Raw genomic sequence first — 16,011 nt, 5'->3', positions numbered from 1 at the left:
CCCACCTCAGACCAATTAAGTCAGACTAGGGGTTGGGTAAAGGGGGTCCTGGATGATTCTAACACGCGGCTGGGGTGTGAGCCACAACCTAGGGCAAGCTTAAGAGGATGGAGCTTTCTTTTCTTGTCGGTCCCAGTCTTCTCAGTAACGAATGGTCCAATATTTTCAGAAGGAAACTACGACATTTGGGAAACTAAATGAAATTTTAAGTCATTTCTGTGGGAGCCAGTGAGGGAGGAATAGCTTGTGTTTACTGTTTGGTCTCTGTGTGCCAGGCACTGTGCTTAGCTCTTTCCGTACATCTGTTCAGGGCGTCTTCTTTTACAGTCGCCTTTTGAGGTAGGTGCTGCTGATACCACCAGTTCACCAAGAAGAGACCGAGGCCCAGAGGGTCAAAGTAACGGGTAGAAGATTGCAAAACGACTAAGTCTCAGCCTGAATTTCATCTAGATCTCTATGCTGCCAGATCTAAACTCTTGACCATTGTACGGTAAAAAGAGCTGAACTGGGGTTAGAAGGTCTCAGCTCTATTGTTTATTATCACCCCACTATCTGGGCTTCAAAGTTGTTGACCTTAAAATGGGAATACACATCTGCCTATTTCTCATCGTTGTTGGCATCAAATGAGGTGATAGATGGCTGAAGCCTGTTGCTGTCGAGTTGATTCTGACTCATAACAACTCTACTGGACAGCGTAGAACTGCCCCATAGGGTTTCCAAGGAGCGCCGGGTGGATTTGAACTGCTGACCTTTGATTAGCGGCTGCAACTCTTAACCGCTACGCCACCAGGGTTTCCAGGGGTTTCCAGAGAGGTGAAAGCTTTGTAAATACTGCAACCTTTACAGATTTGGAAAACAGTTGCCGCTGAGGCAGCCTCAACTCACGGACCTCGTGTGTGTCAGAGCAGAGCTGTGCTCCGTACAGCTTTTGGGGACTCGTGTTGGAGAAGCAGGTCACCAGGCCTTTCTTCTGAGGCACCTCTGGTTGGAGCTGAACCTCCAGCCTTTTGTGTAGCAGCTGAGCGTGTTACCTTTTTGTACCATCCGGGACTTCTTTACAAATGTGAAATGTATGAGATGTTATTACTGAAGTGTGTGCTGTCATCAGACTCGGAGTGAGTGTGTGCTGCCCCCTTGCTTCCCAGAGGCCTCCTGTCCCTCCTCAGATACCCTCTGAGTGCTCCAGAGGGACCTGGTCCCTTGACCTCTACTGCTCCATGTTCTGCGCCTGGTTCCCTACACTTTCATCCTTACCTTTCAAATCTAATTTGTCTGTCAGTGCTTGGCTTGCTGCTCGATGTCTTATTAGAAAACAGCTTCACGTTAATTCTAGCAATGGAGCCAGTGGCTGGCAGTGACTTATCTCCTGAAGCCTCCTTGAGTGCCAGGACTTAAACCGAAGTGAATTAATTGATGGGAGACTTTTAGGGAATTTGGCCGGTTAGTGGTAACATGTCCTCAGGCCTTCTGAGGACATGTTAAGTCCTACCCCTACGACTGCCCAAACGGTGGTCCTAAAGGTGTTGCTCTTTGGTGAATGGTTAGGGGGCAAGAGGCCAGGGGGACCAGATAGAGGGGAAACTGGGAAGGACTTTGAAACTGAGGATTTTGAAATAATCAAGGCAACTGACCAGGCATATTGACATGCTCTCAAAATGAAAATGAGGGCAACATATATATTGTTGTGGGTTTTTTTTTGTTGTTGTTGTTATTTAGGAACAGAAGTCTAGAATAGTTCAGAATAAGCTTCTAGAAGAATTCTGTTTAAAAATATGTAAGTACTGTAGAGATGCAGCAGTGGGCTCAGACACAGCAACGACTATGAAGATGGCGCAGGACCGGGCAGCATTTTCTTCTATTGTACACGGGTGGCTGTGACTCAGAACTGACTCAGTGGAATCTAACAAAAACAAATAGAGGAGAAATGAGTCCTGAGGAATAATTTGAAGAAGGTAAGAATGGACGTAACAGTGGTCATCCAGTCCAGATGACGTGGGTCTAGGCTGAGAGTGAGAAACCAGTGTGGCAACTGGGTATTGATCACCTTGAAGAAAGTAAGTCGTTGCACGTAAAATGAGGAAGGAGAGTAACGGGTGACCTGGGAGGTGAGTTCCTGCGTCATTCTGGTGAATCCTTTTCAGGCTGGGATTGCTTTAGATTGTACCTACCTGTCATGGATTGAATTGTGTCCCCCCAAAAATGCATATCAATTTGGCTGGGCCATGATTCCCAGTTTTGTGTGGTTATGCTCCATTTTGTGACTGTAATTTTATGTTAAAGAGGATTAGGTGGGATTGTAACACCCTTACCCAGGTCACATTCCTGATCCAATGTAAAGGGGGTGTCCCTGGGGTGTGGCCTGTGCCACCTTTTATCTCTCAAGAGATAGAAAGGAAAGGGAAGCAAGCAAAGAATTAGGACCTCGTGCCACCGAGAAAGAAGCACTGGGAGCAGAGCGCGTCCTTTAGACCTGGGATTCCTGCTCAGAGAAGCTCCTAGTCCAGGGGAAGATTGATGAGAAAGACTTTCCTCCAGAGCCCACAGAGAGAGAAAACCTTCCCCTGGAGCTGACGCCCTGAATTTGGACTTTTCGCCTGCTTTCCTGTGAGGAAATAAATTTCTCTTTCTTATGGCCATCCACTTGTGCTATATCCGTTATAGCAGCACCAGGTGACTAAGACACCCCCCTAACAGGAATGCGTCCACATATACCTGTCCAGAAAGTGGAAGTCCTATCGACGTTCCAGGGGAATCTGGTCAGTAAGAAAATGTGTTCTAGATAAGATCATTCTCAAATACTATGTAGAAGAATCCTGGGGAAACTTGATCCAGCACTATGGAAATGGACACTAGGTAGTGTTGACCTAACTAGTCAGGGAGGATAGCCCCAATATGGACCTACTAGGGGCAAGTACTGCATGTAAAGATGAGTTCATGAATGAATGTTAAAGTCAGTAGGTTGATAGGAATAGATTGTCTTAGATTTGACGTCAGAGTGGCTGGTCTTTGACTTACTCACCTGCCTATGTCAGTGTTATTTTTGCCTTTTTTCCCCCCTAATCCCCAACCTCGAGGCCTCTCTTTCCATCCTCAACTTCTCATACCATAATCATTCTTTTGCTTGCACCTAGTCTTCTGAGGCTCTGAATTCAGTTGTAGACATGACCAATTTCAGTTCACAGTTCAGTTTTATCCTTTGCTTCTTGATTGTCAGATTGTCTCATCATTTCTAACACCAACTACAGGGACCTTTCAGCCGTGTCTCTGGAGAAACCTCATTTCCTTCTCTGCCGGTTGGATTCTCTGCTGTCTTCAATGACTCACAAAGATTTCCCCAGTCCTCTCAACCGTTTATTCCTGTTTTTGGGCTCCTCCAACATTTTTGTTTGCTTCTGTAATTCTTGATCTCAGAGAGGTCAGTGTGGGCTGCTTTGTCACTTTGGGAGCCAGGCACATGTTTTTTAACATTTTTGTTTGCTTCTGTAATTCTTGATCTCAGAGAGGTCAGTGTGGGCTGCTTTGTCACTTTGGGAGCCAGGCACATGTCTTTTCCTTAGGTCATACCTACAGAAACACATTGACCATAAAACCTTGTCAGAACTGGGAAATGCTATAGACATACTCACTGCTGCACATTTTGTCATTAATGCTAGGCTATGACAACAATACATTTACTGTTGGAGCTCTGGGGCTGATCTGCTCATCAGTATTTCCAGGCCCTGTGATTACCGACAGCAACAACAAGATCAGTCAGCCCTACCAGAACTCACTGGGAGCCACGTGACCGTCTCTTCTGCTGGAATCCCCTACCTCTGTTTCTCTTTTTCCTGTTTGCTTTGTGTAATCCTCCCCTGACTTGCCTCTCACCTCGGCCACTCTTGCCTAAACCCTTGAGTCTCCTCCGTCTGTCTTCCCATCCCTTGTTCCCAGGAGTCCTCCTGTCCCTCTTCCCTTCATTCTCATCTGTGGCCTTATTAAGGGGAGAAGAGTCTTGTCAGGATTTGGTTTGGATTAGCATTTCCTTCAAGCAGACATTAATGTGGCAATCACATCACTGAATGCGGGCCTGTCATGTGACAGAATCTTCGTTTTACCTTAAGGATTACCGATCATTATTCTAAAGCAGTAAGCCTTGATGTGAGGCCTTGGACTAAATAAGCAATGGTTGACTAATTTAGGGTATTTGGAAACTTGTTAAAGAAGTCTCTGTGCAGCACTGTCTCTTAGAAGAAGATAAGCCCCAACTTAGCAAGCAGTGACACAGCTTCAGATTTAAAACTCCATTGCCCCTTTATATCTGAGGGCATTGCTCAGTCTCACAATTAGTTAAATCTTTGTCAGTAAAGAGAAAAAAAAATCTTCACATTCTCCACTGCCCTGTGACCATCTCAAAGGTTATGTGATTAAGTTGGCTGTAGTGGGTGGCTAATTGGCTGAGCTTTAGTCTTCACACCACCAGCTCTGTTGGGGATTTTAGGAAACAGGAAGTTAGGCAGAGTTTGAGGTGGTAGTTATATGTCAGGAAGGCTCTATTGACAAGCAGAGCCAATTACTAAAAGCAGAAAAAAGAGCAGGAGATGATAATGAAGTATTCACATTTTCTTAGACTAGAAACTTTAATTTCATGTATTTGCTTTTTCTTTGAGCTACTGACAAAAGCATTATATTTCCAATTTATATTTCTTATCACTGTATTGGAAGCCAAGATGGATAAAAGAAAAATCCACGTTAAATCTTATATTAAAACCACCCCGCCCCTATTTTACGTCATTGAATGTGTTCCTTGGGTTTAAGTCTGTTTTATAAGAGGGATGATTTGTACCTGATAGCACTTAGATTTCGTAAAGAATCATTGATTTATGCTTTTTGTTGCTTAAAGTTGTTAACATACGACCCACCTAGTCTTCTTGCTAAGGAGTATACATATGAATCATTAGCCTGATCATGTGAGACAATAGAAAAAACCAAAAACCCGTTGCCATCAAGTCGATTTCAACCGTAGAGGACAGAATAGAACTGCCCCATAGAGTTTCCAAGGAGTGTCTGGTAGATTTGAACTGCCGACCTTTTGGTTAGCAGTGGTAGCACTTAACCACTACACTACCAGGGTTTCTGAGACAATGGAGAAGCCTTAATTATTTCTCCCTTTTATTTATGCCCCAGAAAGACACTAACTTTCTGGTTTTTCTACCATGTAAAAAAAACCAAACCCAGTGCCGTGGAGTCGATTCTGACTCATAGCGACCCTATAGGACAAAGTAGAACTGCTCCATAGAGTTTCCAAGGAGCGCCTGGTGAATTCAAACTGCTGACTCTGTGGTTAGCAGCCGTAGCACTTAACCAGTACGCCACCAGGGTTTCCACCGTGTAAAGGATGTGCTAAAATTACTAAAGCTTTGCTTTTTTCCATTTAAGTGGACCCAAGAGTAATTGAACCAAGAATGTATTAAGTACAGCTAAGAAAAAGAAAATGTTCTGCTAATTTAATGAAAAATAGGTAAGGAAGCAAAACCATTGTGATGAAGAGGAACCTTCTTTCATTAAAGAAATGTTTATTGAGGGCTCACTGTGTGCTAAGGACTGGTACTGGGAATGTCGTGGCAAAAAAACAAACAACAAAGAACAGCTAGTGTTTTGCTTTTGAGCTGTGTATACTCCAATGAAAGAAATGGCCATGAATTAAAGAACCACACGAATAAGTAAAATAAATTAACAGGAAAGCACATTGTGCTTTGAGCGGGTATCAGGGGGAACCAGTTTAGTTACGGAGGCAGCATGGTTAGTACTTAACTGTGTTTCTCTTTTCTTTGCAGTGTACATTTTGTTTCTCCATCTAGATTTTAAATACCTTGAGGATAGGGACCAAAGCCTACCTCAATGCTTAATAAATATTTTCTCAACGACTGATTGTCTTTACTTTTTTTCTGTCTCTCCTTTAGTACCCAGGACAGAATTGGATATATAGTAGACACTCAGCAAATTTTTGTTGATTGATGGATTGAATGAGTCAGCATGTGATAGCTATGCTCTAGCAACTAAACATACCTGGAAATCTTAGGAGGTTAACACCTGAGAACTGTTTTCCTTCCCTCTTGTAAAATCTGGTGATTCTCCAAGACTGTTCCCTTCAAACAGTGACTCAGGGATTCAGGTGTTTCCATTTAATGGCTGTGGTGTCTTGACACAAGATCTCCATGTTCATCACTACAGGAGAAGAGAGAGGTGTGGAAAACTCACACCCCTCATATGCTTTGGTCTGCAAGTGGCATAACGCAACCAATGGCTGTAACTAATCACATGACTCCAACCTAGCTGCAAGGGAGGCTGGGAAATGTTATCTTTTTTGCTCAAGAAAAGGAAAGTGCTCTCTGCTCAAGAAGAGGAAAGTGAAATGAAACTTGGTGAAGCATGTATCCTTATGTCTGTCTCACTTATTATTTTGGGTAGTTTGTTGGAAAGATAAGTAACTTTGGTACATAATCTTGCTACTTCCTTAGTAAGATCAGAATCATAGTAAAATTAAAATCAGGAGTTCATAGAAACAAATGAGGTGGACTGAGAGGTGACCCTTGTATTTGTTCATTATTTATAATGCTTGGTTCTTGAAAACTTCAGTCAGGTGGTGGTTGTTGTTAGGTCCCATGGAGTTGATTTTGTCTCGTAATGATCTCCTGTGACAGTACAGTTTCCCCATAGGGTTTTCTAGGCCATAATCTTTATGGGAGCAGATCGCCAGGTCTTCTTCCCTCGGAGCAGCTGGGTGGGTTCAAACTGCCAGCCTTTTGGTTAGCAGCCTAGCTCTTAACCATTGTGCCACCAGGGCTCCTTTCAGTCAGAAAGGGGAAACATAAAAACAAAGAAATTACAGTGCAGTGAAATATGTGCAAATGGACACGTGTAATGTGCTACGAAGATTTAGAAGAGGAGATTGTTTCTGCAGTAGTCAGAGGAGGAGGACTAGGTACAGTCCCTAAAGGTCTGAAGGAGATGGTGTTTATCATTCTTACCACCCAAGCCAGCATTTACAAAGTGGATGGCACGCTAGTCAGGAGCCTCAGCCACACGTAACAGATAACCCTACTCAAAATAGCTTAAATAGGGAAAGTATCTCACAGAATAGTAAGTTTCAAGTTAGAGAGGTGGGAGGGTTGGTTAATTCAACAGCCCAGTGACGTCAAGGATCTCGGTTCTTGCTACCCCTTTGCTGTGCCTCCGTCAGGGCGTTGGCTTTGTCTTCAGGCTGACTCCTGTTACCCTCTCAGGGCAGCTGTAGCAAGTCCCAGCCACACAGCCAGACATACTACCAAGAGGAGAGGAAGGACATTGTGTTTTGCATGAGTAATACATTCATGTGGCTGAAAGATTTTTTAAAGTGTCTGACGGCATCAGTGAAAGGCTTACCTCACACTGTGTTACCCGCTGCCCGGCATAAGTGATCATGGTTAATAATTTCTGGTGTATCCTTTAAGTGTATACCAGCAAATATAAATACATTTTCTTCCATGTTTTACACAAATGGTAGCATATTATGCATATTCTTCTACAACTTTCTTTTTTCACCTCATCAAATATCTTGGAGGGCTTCCCAAGTCAGCACATTAAGGTTTTTTCATTAGTTTTTATTGCTTATAATATTTCATTGTATGCATGTACCATACTTTATTTAACCAGTTCCCTATTGATAGATGTGTGTATTGTTGCCAATCTTTTTCTGTTAAAAAATACAGCAGCGAATTACCTCATACATGAGGGATCGTGAGTATGTGAAAGAATACCTCTACATAAATTGTCAGAAGTAGGATGGCTAGGTGAAAGGGTATATAGGTACCCCCACTTTTTGAAAGTTTACCTTAAGCTAGTTTGCTTTTATAAAAGACCTACATTAGTACCTGTTTTCGCTAACCGAAAGAAATCCAAAGAGGATTTTTGCTTTTATGAAAAAAGGCAAAAAACGGAAACAGTGTTCAGTGTTCGTTTTGCAGCGAGCCATTAAAGAGGCAGCTTGCACCTCAAACAGCAAGAGCAGCTTTGCCAAGCTCCTTCCCTGGGGTCTACAGTTACAAAGCCGCCATAGCTTTGTTAGTGTGATTTTAGGTTTTATGTGTTATTTGGTAGGTTATTTTCTGGGTCTGGGAACTCTCAAAAATTTTTTCTATATAAATTAATGGTAATTGCTTCTTCGCATTACCACATTTCAGCATATGAAAGGTTTTATAGGAACACTCTACTTTCAAATATCGAGGGAGACCTGTGAGCATTTGTAATTTTGATAGCATTTGGCACATTGCCCTCCAGAGGGGTAGAACCAGTTTATACTTCCGGCAGCAATTTATGTCAGTGCCTGTTTCCATATAGGCTTCCCTGAAAAAAAGAGAGTGCTATTAACCTTTTGAATCTTACTCTAATCCGATATATATATATCTGTGTGTGTGTATATATATATATTTCTAGCTATACATTTCTATGTATGTATCTCTCTCTCTATATATATGGTGGTGCAGTGGTTGAGAGCTACGACTGCTAACCAAATTCGAATCCACCAGCCACTCCTTGGAAACCCTACGGGGCAGTTCTGCTCTGTCCTATAGAGTCACTGTGAGTCCGAATCAACTTGACAGCAGTGGGTTTTAAGGGCGTATATATATGAATAGTTTTATATAGTTATAGCTTAGAGTTTTATGTAGTTATTATATATAATTATAGTGTATCCAAGGCTATAATGAAATTCTCCAGTGTATTTTTTCCCTTAATTAATAAACTTTATTTTATAGAGCCGTTTTAGTTTTACAGAAGATGGAGCAGACGGTAGAGAGTTCCCATCTACCCCTTATTGCTGACGTCTTGTGTTAGTGTGGTACATTTGCTACAGCTGATGAGCCCACATCGATGCGTTCTTATTAACTGTAGTCCGTAGTCCACATTAGGGTTCTCTCTGTGTGTCGTACAGCCCTATGGGTTTTGACAAATGCGTAATGCCATGTGCCTACCATTACAGTATCACGCAGAATAGTTTCTCTGGCCTAAAAATCTCCTATGCTCTGTGGACTCTCGCCTTCCCTCCACCCAAACCCCTGGTACTCATCTATTTACTCTCTCTATAGTTTTGCCTTTTCCAAAATGTTATTTAATTGGAATCATACAGTATTTAGCCTTTAACTTTCAGACTGACTTCTTTGGCTTAGCAATATGCACTAAAATTCCTCCATGTCTTTCTGTGGCTTGATAGCTCATTTCTTTTTATCACTGAGTAATATTCCATTGTATGGGTTTACCACAATTTGTTTATCCATTCACCTATTGAAAGACCTACTGGTTGTTTCCAATTTTCGGTGAGTATGAACAAAGCTTCTAAAAACATTCATGTGCATGTTTTTGTGTGGATGTAAGTTTTCAACTCATTCGGGTAAATGCCTAGGAGTATGATTGCTAGATCATGTGGTAGGACTATGTTTAGCTTTGTAAGACATTGCCAAACCATACCATTTGTTTCTGTTCCGCATCCCTGCTAGCATATGATATTGTCAGTTTTGGGGATTGTAGCTGTTCCGATAGGTGTATAATAGCATCTCATTGTTGTTTTAATTTGTAGTTTCCTAATGACATACGACCATGAGCATCTTTTCATATGTTTATTTGCTATCTGTGTATCTCCTTTAGTGAAGTGTCCAGATATTTTACCCAGTTTTTAATTGAGTTGTTTGTTTTCTTACTGTTGAGTTTAAGAGTTCTTTCTAAATTTTGCATACAAGTCCTTTATCAGATAAGTGTTAAAACAAATATTTTTTCCCAGTTTGTGGCTTGCCTTTTTATTCTCTTAACAGTATCTTTTGGAGAACAGAAGTTTTTAATTTTAACAAAGTTCAACTTACTGGTTTTTTTCTTTCATGAATCATTCTTTTGGTGTTGTATCTAAGGTCACCTAGATTTTCTCTGATGTTGTCTTCTAGGAATTTTATAATTTACGTTGTCGTTAGGTGCCACCAAGTTGATTCTGACTCATAGCGACCCTGTGTACAGCAGAACAAAACACTGCCTGGTCCTGCGCCATCCTCAATCTTTGCTAAGTTTGAGCCCACTGTTGCAGCTACTGTGCCAATCCATCTTATTGAAGATCTTCCTCTTTTTCACTGACCCTTTGCTTTGCCAAGCATAATGTCCTTTTCCAGGAACTGGTCCCTCCTGACAACATGTCCAAAGTAAGTGAGATGAAGTCTTGCCATCCTCACTTTTAGGCAGCACTCTGGCTGTACTTCTTCCAAGGCATAATTTATGTAGTTACTATATTTCCAGAGCCCTGGTGGCGTAGTAGTTAAGAGCTTAGCTGATGTCCAAAAGGTCAGCAGTTCAAATCTACCAGCTGCTCCTTGGAAACCCTGAGAGGCAGCTTTACTCCATCCTAGAGGGTTGCTGTGAGTTGGACTCGAGTCGATGGCAGCAGGTTTGGTTATTATATTTCCCAAAACAATATATCGTTTGATTTCTTGACCAACTTCCTTACTTTGGACACGTCATCAGGAAAGAACAGTTGTCAGAAAGGGACATCATATCTGGTCAAGTAGAGGGTCATCGAAAACGAGGGAAACCCTCCATGAAATGGATTAATGTGGTGGTTGCAACAGTGGGCTCAAACACACCACAATTGTGAGGATGGCGCAGGACTGGACAGTGTTTCACTCTGTTATACATGAGGTCAGCATGAGTCAGAGTCGACTCAGTGGCAATTAACAACCACAACAACAACAGTTATTATATATAATTATAGTGTAGCCAAGGTTATAAAGAAATTCTATTTTTTTCTAGTACTTTCATGGTTTTATAACTGTTCAAGTATTTGATCCATTTGGAATTTAATTTGGTGAAGGGTATGGCTCACATTTTTTTCATATTTGATTACCCTATTTTTTGACTAGCTTTTTAAATAATTTTTATTGTGCTTTAAGTGAAAGTTTACAAATCAAGTCAGTCTCTCACACAAAAACCCATATACACCTTGCTACACACTCGCAATTACTCTCCCCCCAATGAGACAGCCCGCTCTCTCCCTCCGCTCTCTCTTTTCGTGTCCATTTTGCCAGCTTCTAACCCCCTCCACCCTCTCATCTCCCCTCCAGGCAGGAGATGCCAACATAGTCTCAAGTGTCCACCTGATCCAAGAAGCTCAGTCCTCACCAGCATCCCTCTCCAACCCATTGTCCAGTCCAATCCATGTCTGAAGAGTTGGCTTCGGGAATGGTTCCTGTCCTGGGCCAACAGAAGGTCTGGGGGCCACGACCACCAGGGTCCTTCCAGTCTTAGTCAGACCATTAAGTCTGGTCATATGAGAATTTGGGGTCTGCATCCCACTGCTCTTCTGCTCCCTCAGGGGTTCTCTGTTGTGTTCCCTGTCAGGACGACAGTCTTTTTAATAAATGGTGCTGGCATAACTGGATATCCATCTGCAAAACAATGAAACAAAACCCATACCTCACACCATGCACAAAAACTAACTCAAAATGGATCAAAGTCCTAAATATAAAGTCTAAAATGGTAAAGATCATTTAAGAAAAAATAGGGACAATGTTAGGAGCCCTAATACATGGCATAAACCATATACAAAACAATACTAAAAATGCTGAAGAGAAACCAGATACCTGGGAGCTCCTAAAAATCAAACATCTACGCTCATCCAAAAAGTTCACCAAGAGTCAGAAGACTACCTACAGGGTGGGAAGAAGTTTTTAGCTATGACATTGCCGACCAGCGCCTGATCTCTAAAATCTACGTGATTCTGCTAAAACTCAACCACAAAAAGATAAATAACCCAATTAAAAAATGGGCAAAGTATATGAACAGGCACTTCACTAAAGAAGACATTCAGGAAGCTAACAGATACATGAGGAAATGCTCACGGTCATGAGCCATTAGAGAAATGCAAATCAAACTACAATGAGATTCCATCTCATTCCAACAAGGCTGGCATTAATCCAAAAAATACAAAAGAATAAATTTTGGAGAGGCTGTGGAGAGATTGGGGCACTTATACACTGCTGTTGGGAATGTCAAATGGTACAACCACTTTAGAAATTGATTTGGGGCTTCCTTAAAAAACTGGAAATAGAACTACCATACGATCCAGCAATCCCACTCCTTGGAATACATCCTAGAGAAATAAGAGCGTTTACATGAGCAGATATATATACACACACCCATGTTCACTGCAGCACTGTTTACAATAGCTAAACGTTGGAAGTGACCAAGGTGCCCTCAACCGATGAATGGATAAATAAACTACGATATATTCACACAATGGAATGCTACACATCGATAAAGAACGATGTTGAATCCATGAAACATTTCATAACATGGAGAAATCTGGAAGACATTATGCTGAGTAAAATTAGTCAATTGCAAAAGGACGAATATTGTATAAGACCACTATTATAAGAACTGGAGGAACAGTTTAAACAGAGAAGAAAGTATTCTTTGATGGTTACGAGAAGGGGGAGGGAGGGAGGGTGGGAGAGGGGTATCCACTAATTAGATAGTAGATAAGTTTTATTTTAGGTGAAGGGAAAGGCGGTACACAATACAGGAGAGGTCAGCACAAATGGGGCAAATCAAAAACAAAGACGTTTCCTGAATAAACTGAATGCTCCAGAGGCCAGCGTAGCAGGGGCAGGGGTCTGGGGACCATGGTTTCAGGGCACATCTAAGTCAATTGGCATAATAAAATCTGTTAAAACATTCTGCATCCCACTTGGGAGAGTGGCACCTAAGGTCTTAAATGCTAGCAAGCAGCCATCTAAGATGCATCAATTGGTCTCAACCCACATGGAGCAAAGGAGAATGAAGAACACCGAGGTCACAAGGTAAGTATGAGCCCAAGAGACAGAAAGGGCCACATAAACCAGAGACTACATCATCCTGAGACCAGAAGAACTAGATGGGGCCCAGCCACAACCAATGCCTGCCCTGACAGGGGACGCAACAGAGAACCCCTGAGGGAGCAGGAGAGCAGTGGGATGCAGACCCCAAATTTTCCTAAAAAGACCAGACTTAATGGTCAGACTGGGACTGGAGAGACCCCGGAGGCCATGGTCCCCAGACCTTCCGTTAGCCCATGACAGGAACCATTCCCAAAGGTAACTCTTCAGACAGGGATTGGACTGGACTATGGGATTTTTTTTTTTTTTTTTTATGGGATAGAAAATGATACTGGCAAAGAATGAGCTTCTTGGATCAAGTGGACACATGAGACTATCTTGGCATCTCCTGTCTGAAGAGGGGATGAGAGGGCAGAGGGGGCCAAAAGCTACACGAATGGACCCGAGGAGAGAGTGGAGTGAAGAATTGTGCTGTCTCATTGGAGGGAGAGCAATTAGGAGCCTATGGCAAGGTGTATGTAAATTTTTGTTTGAGAGACTGATCTGATTTGTAAACTTTCGCTTAAAACACAATAGAAATTAAAAAAAAAAAAAAGAAACTAGGATAGTTAACACCATATGTCATCCCGATGAGGTTTACGTACCTTTGAAGAAGAACCCCCTTACCAGTGAACCGTACATTCTGTTTTTTAGAACTGCAGACAGATGATTGCTTGCATTTGTTAATTCTTGTTAAATTACATTTCTGGAGTCCGTAGCTTCTGATCTTGTCTCCATATTCTGTACGAATGTAAAGGTTAATCTGGTGTGTGAACTGATACTGAGTATGACGTCAAGAGGGAATATTTTATACACACACACACACACACACACACGGAGTTATGCTGTGAACAGACAACAAGATGGGGATGTAGGTAAATAGAAGGGGAGAACTTTTACTCAGCCCATCTCCCAGTTGTGGATTTTGAGGAGCTGGGATTTTTCTCCTTTGTGAGAGAGGAGAGAATGATAAGATTATCCTTGACTTCCTAACTTTATAATAGAAATCATATCACCTTTATAAACATCTTTCAATTCTCTCTTTAATTTTCTCCATCTGTGTAACTGCAGACCTGTTTGTCATTTTTACGCTTCCTCCTTAATGACTTCTTACAGGTTTTTGTCCCATCCCTAGTCTTTCTTTGTTTCTTCCTGTTTCCCTCTCATTTAACTTCCTTCTTTACTTTTTCCTTTTATATCTTTTGCTTTTTCCTCCTAGGAATGTGTTTGGTTGGGCATTTCTCAATTTTAGTTTTTATTTCCTATTAATTTTAAAAGAAGAGGGATACTTTCAATTCCTCTAATTGTCTCCACCCAAGTTGTCTTTTCCTTACCTGGGTCTTTGTTCCCCTGTTATCTTCTCTTCCTCACTCCCTTCACACCTCCTATGGGGAAATGAACTTTCTTGAATTGGATTTAAAAAAAGTTGTGAACATGATACCTGCTTATTATAATAAGTCAGATTGTTATAATTTAGAATGAATACATATAACCCAAAAGTTAATAGTCTCCCTTTTCTTCCCTCCAGTGCCATTCTCTCGAAGTAACCTGAATTAACTGTCTGGAGGTTTTTTCCCCCACTTTTATCTGTGCTTGTACAAATATTTACAAATTTATCTACATAAATACGGGTTTTCCTTTCCTATTTTCTATGAAAGTAAAATTGTATTACACATATAAGTCTGTGATGTACTTTTTTCACTTAAATTTGGCCATTTCTCCAAACGAGTAGATGTAACAAATTGTTTTCAATACTTACATAATTCCACAATATGAATATATAGGTATTTTTTCAACTACTCCCCATTTGATGGATATTGGGGTTTAGGTTTTTTTTTTTTTTTTATTGCCATTAAAAGCAATGTTGTAATTATCCTTAGGGACTGTTGTTTTGATTTCTGTAGGATAGTTACCTACAGACAAAACCCATTGCCATCAGGTCAATTCTGCCTCATAGAGACCTTATTGGACAGAGTAGAGCTCTTATATGGTTTCTAAGATGTGACTGGTGGATTGGAACTGCAGACCTTTTGGTTAGGAGCCAAGCTCTTAAACCACTTGGCCACTAGGGCTCCATTGTCACATCTGTTTCTTAAAAGTTGCAGGGCTTTCCATTCCCAGCAGCAGCACACCTGCAGGGCTTTCCATTCCCAGCAGCAGCACACCTGCAAGGCTTTCCACTCCCAGCAGCAGCACACCTGCAGGGCTTTCCACTCCCAGCAGCAGCACACTTGCAGGGCTTTCCACTCCCAGCAGCAGCACACCTGCAGGTCTTTCCATTCCCAGCAGCAGCACACTTGCCGTGCTTTCCACTCCCAGCAGCAGCACACTTGCAGGGCTTTCCACTCCCAGCAGCAGCACACTTGCCGTGCTTTCCACTCCCAGCAGCAGCACACTTGCCGTGCTTTCCACTCCCAGCAGCAGCACACTTGCAGGGCTTTCCACTCCCAGCAGCAGCACACTTGCCGTGCTTTCCACTCCCAGCAGCAGCACACTTGCAGGGCTTTCCACTCCCAGCAGCAGCACACTTGCAGGGCTTTCCACTCCCAGCAGCAGCACACTTGCCGTGCTTTCCACTCCCAGCAGCAGCACACTTGCCGTGCTTTCCACTCCCAGCAGCAGCACACTTGCAGGGCTTTCCACTCCCAGCAGCAGCACACTTGCCGTGCTTTCCACTCCCAGCAGCAGCACACTTGCCGTGCTTTCCACTCCCAGCAGCAGCACACCTGCAGGGTTTTCCACTCCCAGCAGCAGCACACCTGCAGGGCTTTCCACTCCCAGCAGCAGCACACCTGCAGGGCTTTCCACTCCCAGCAGCAGCACACTTGCAGGGCTTTCCACTCCCAGCAGCAGCACACTTGCAGGGCTTTCCACTCCCAGCAGGAGCACATGGGGATACCATTTTCATACATCTGAGCCATCTGTAGACGTGGCAGAGCTTGTTGGGCTTTGCTCATCTGATGGATATCTTGTTTTGAATTGTGGTCCGTGACTATTGTTAAAGTTGTGACTTTAGTTCAGGAAAGTAAAAGGGTTCCCTACCCTTATATGTAGGTCCCTGGGTGGTGCAAACAGTCAGCCACTGGGCTACTAGCTGAAAGGCTGGCCC

General features: G+C 42.5%; 1 protein-coding gene across 2 annotated transcripts in view; it reads left to right on the top strand.

The window, feature by feature from the left end:
- Positions 1-16,011, top strand: part of STX8 (syntaxin 8) — a 344,866-nt gene that overhangs the window by 25,889 nt on the left and 302,966 nt on the right. The window lies entirely within an intron of this gene.

The sequence above is a fragment of the Loxodonta africana genome, chromosome 18, assembly GCF_030014295.1.
Source record: "Loxodonta africana isolate mLoxAfr1 chromosome 18, mLoxAfr1.hap2, whole genome shotgun sequence".
NCBI classification, from domain to species: domain Eukaryota; kingdom Metazoa; phylum Chordata; class Mammalia; order Proboscidea; family Elephantidae; genus Loxodonta; species Loxodonta africana.
This window is presented reverse-complemented; position numbering and strand designations above follow the sequence as displayed.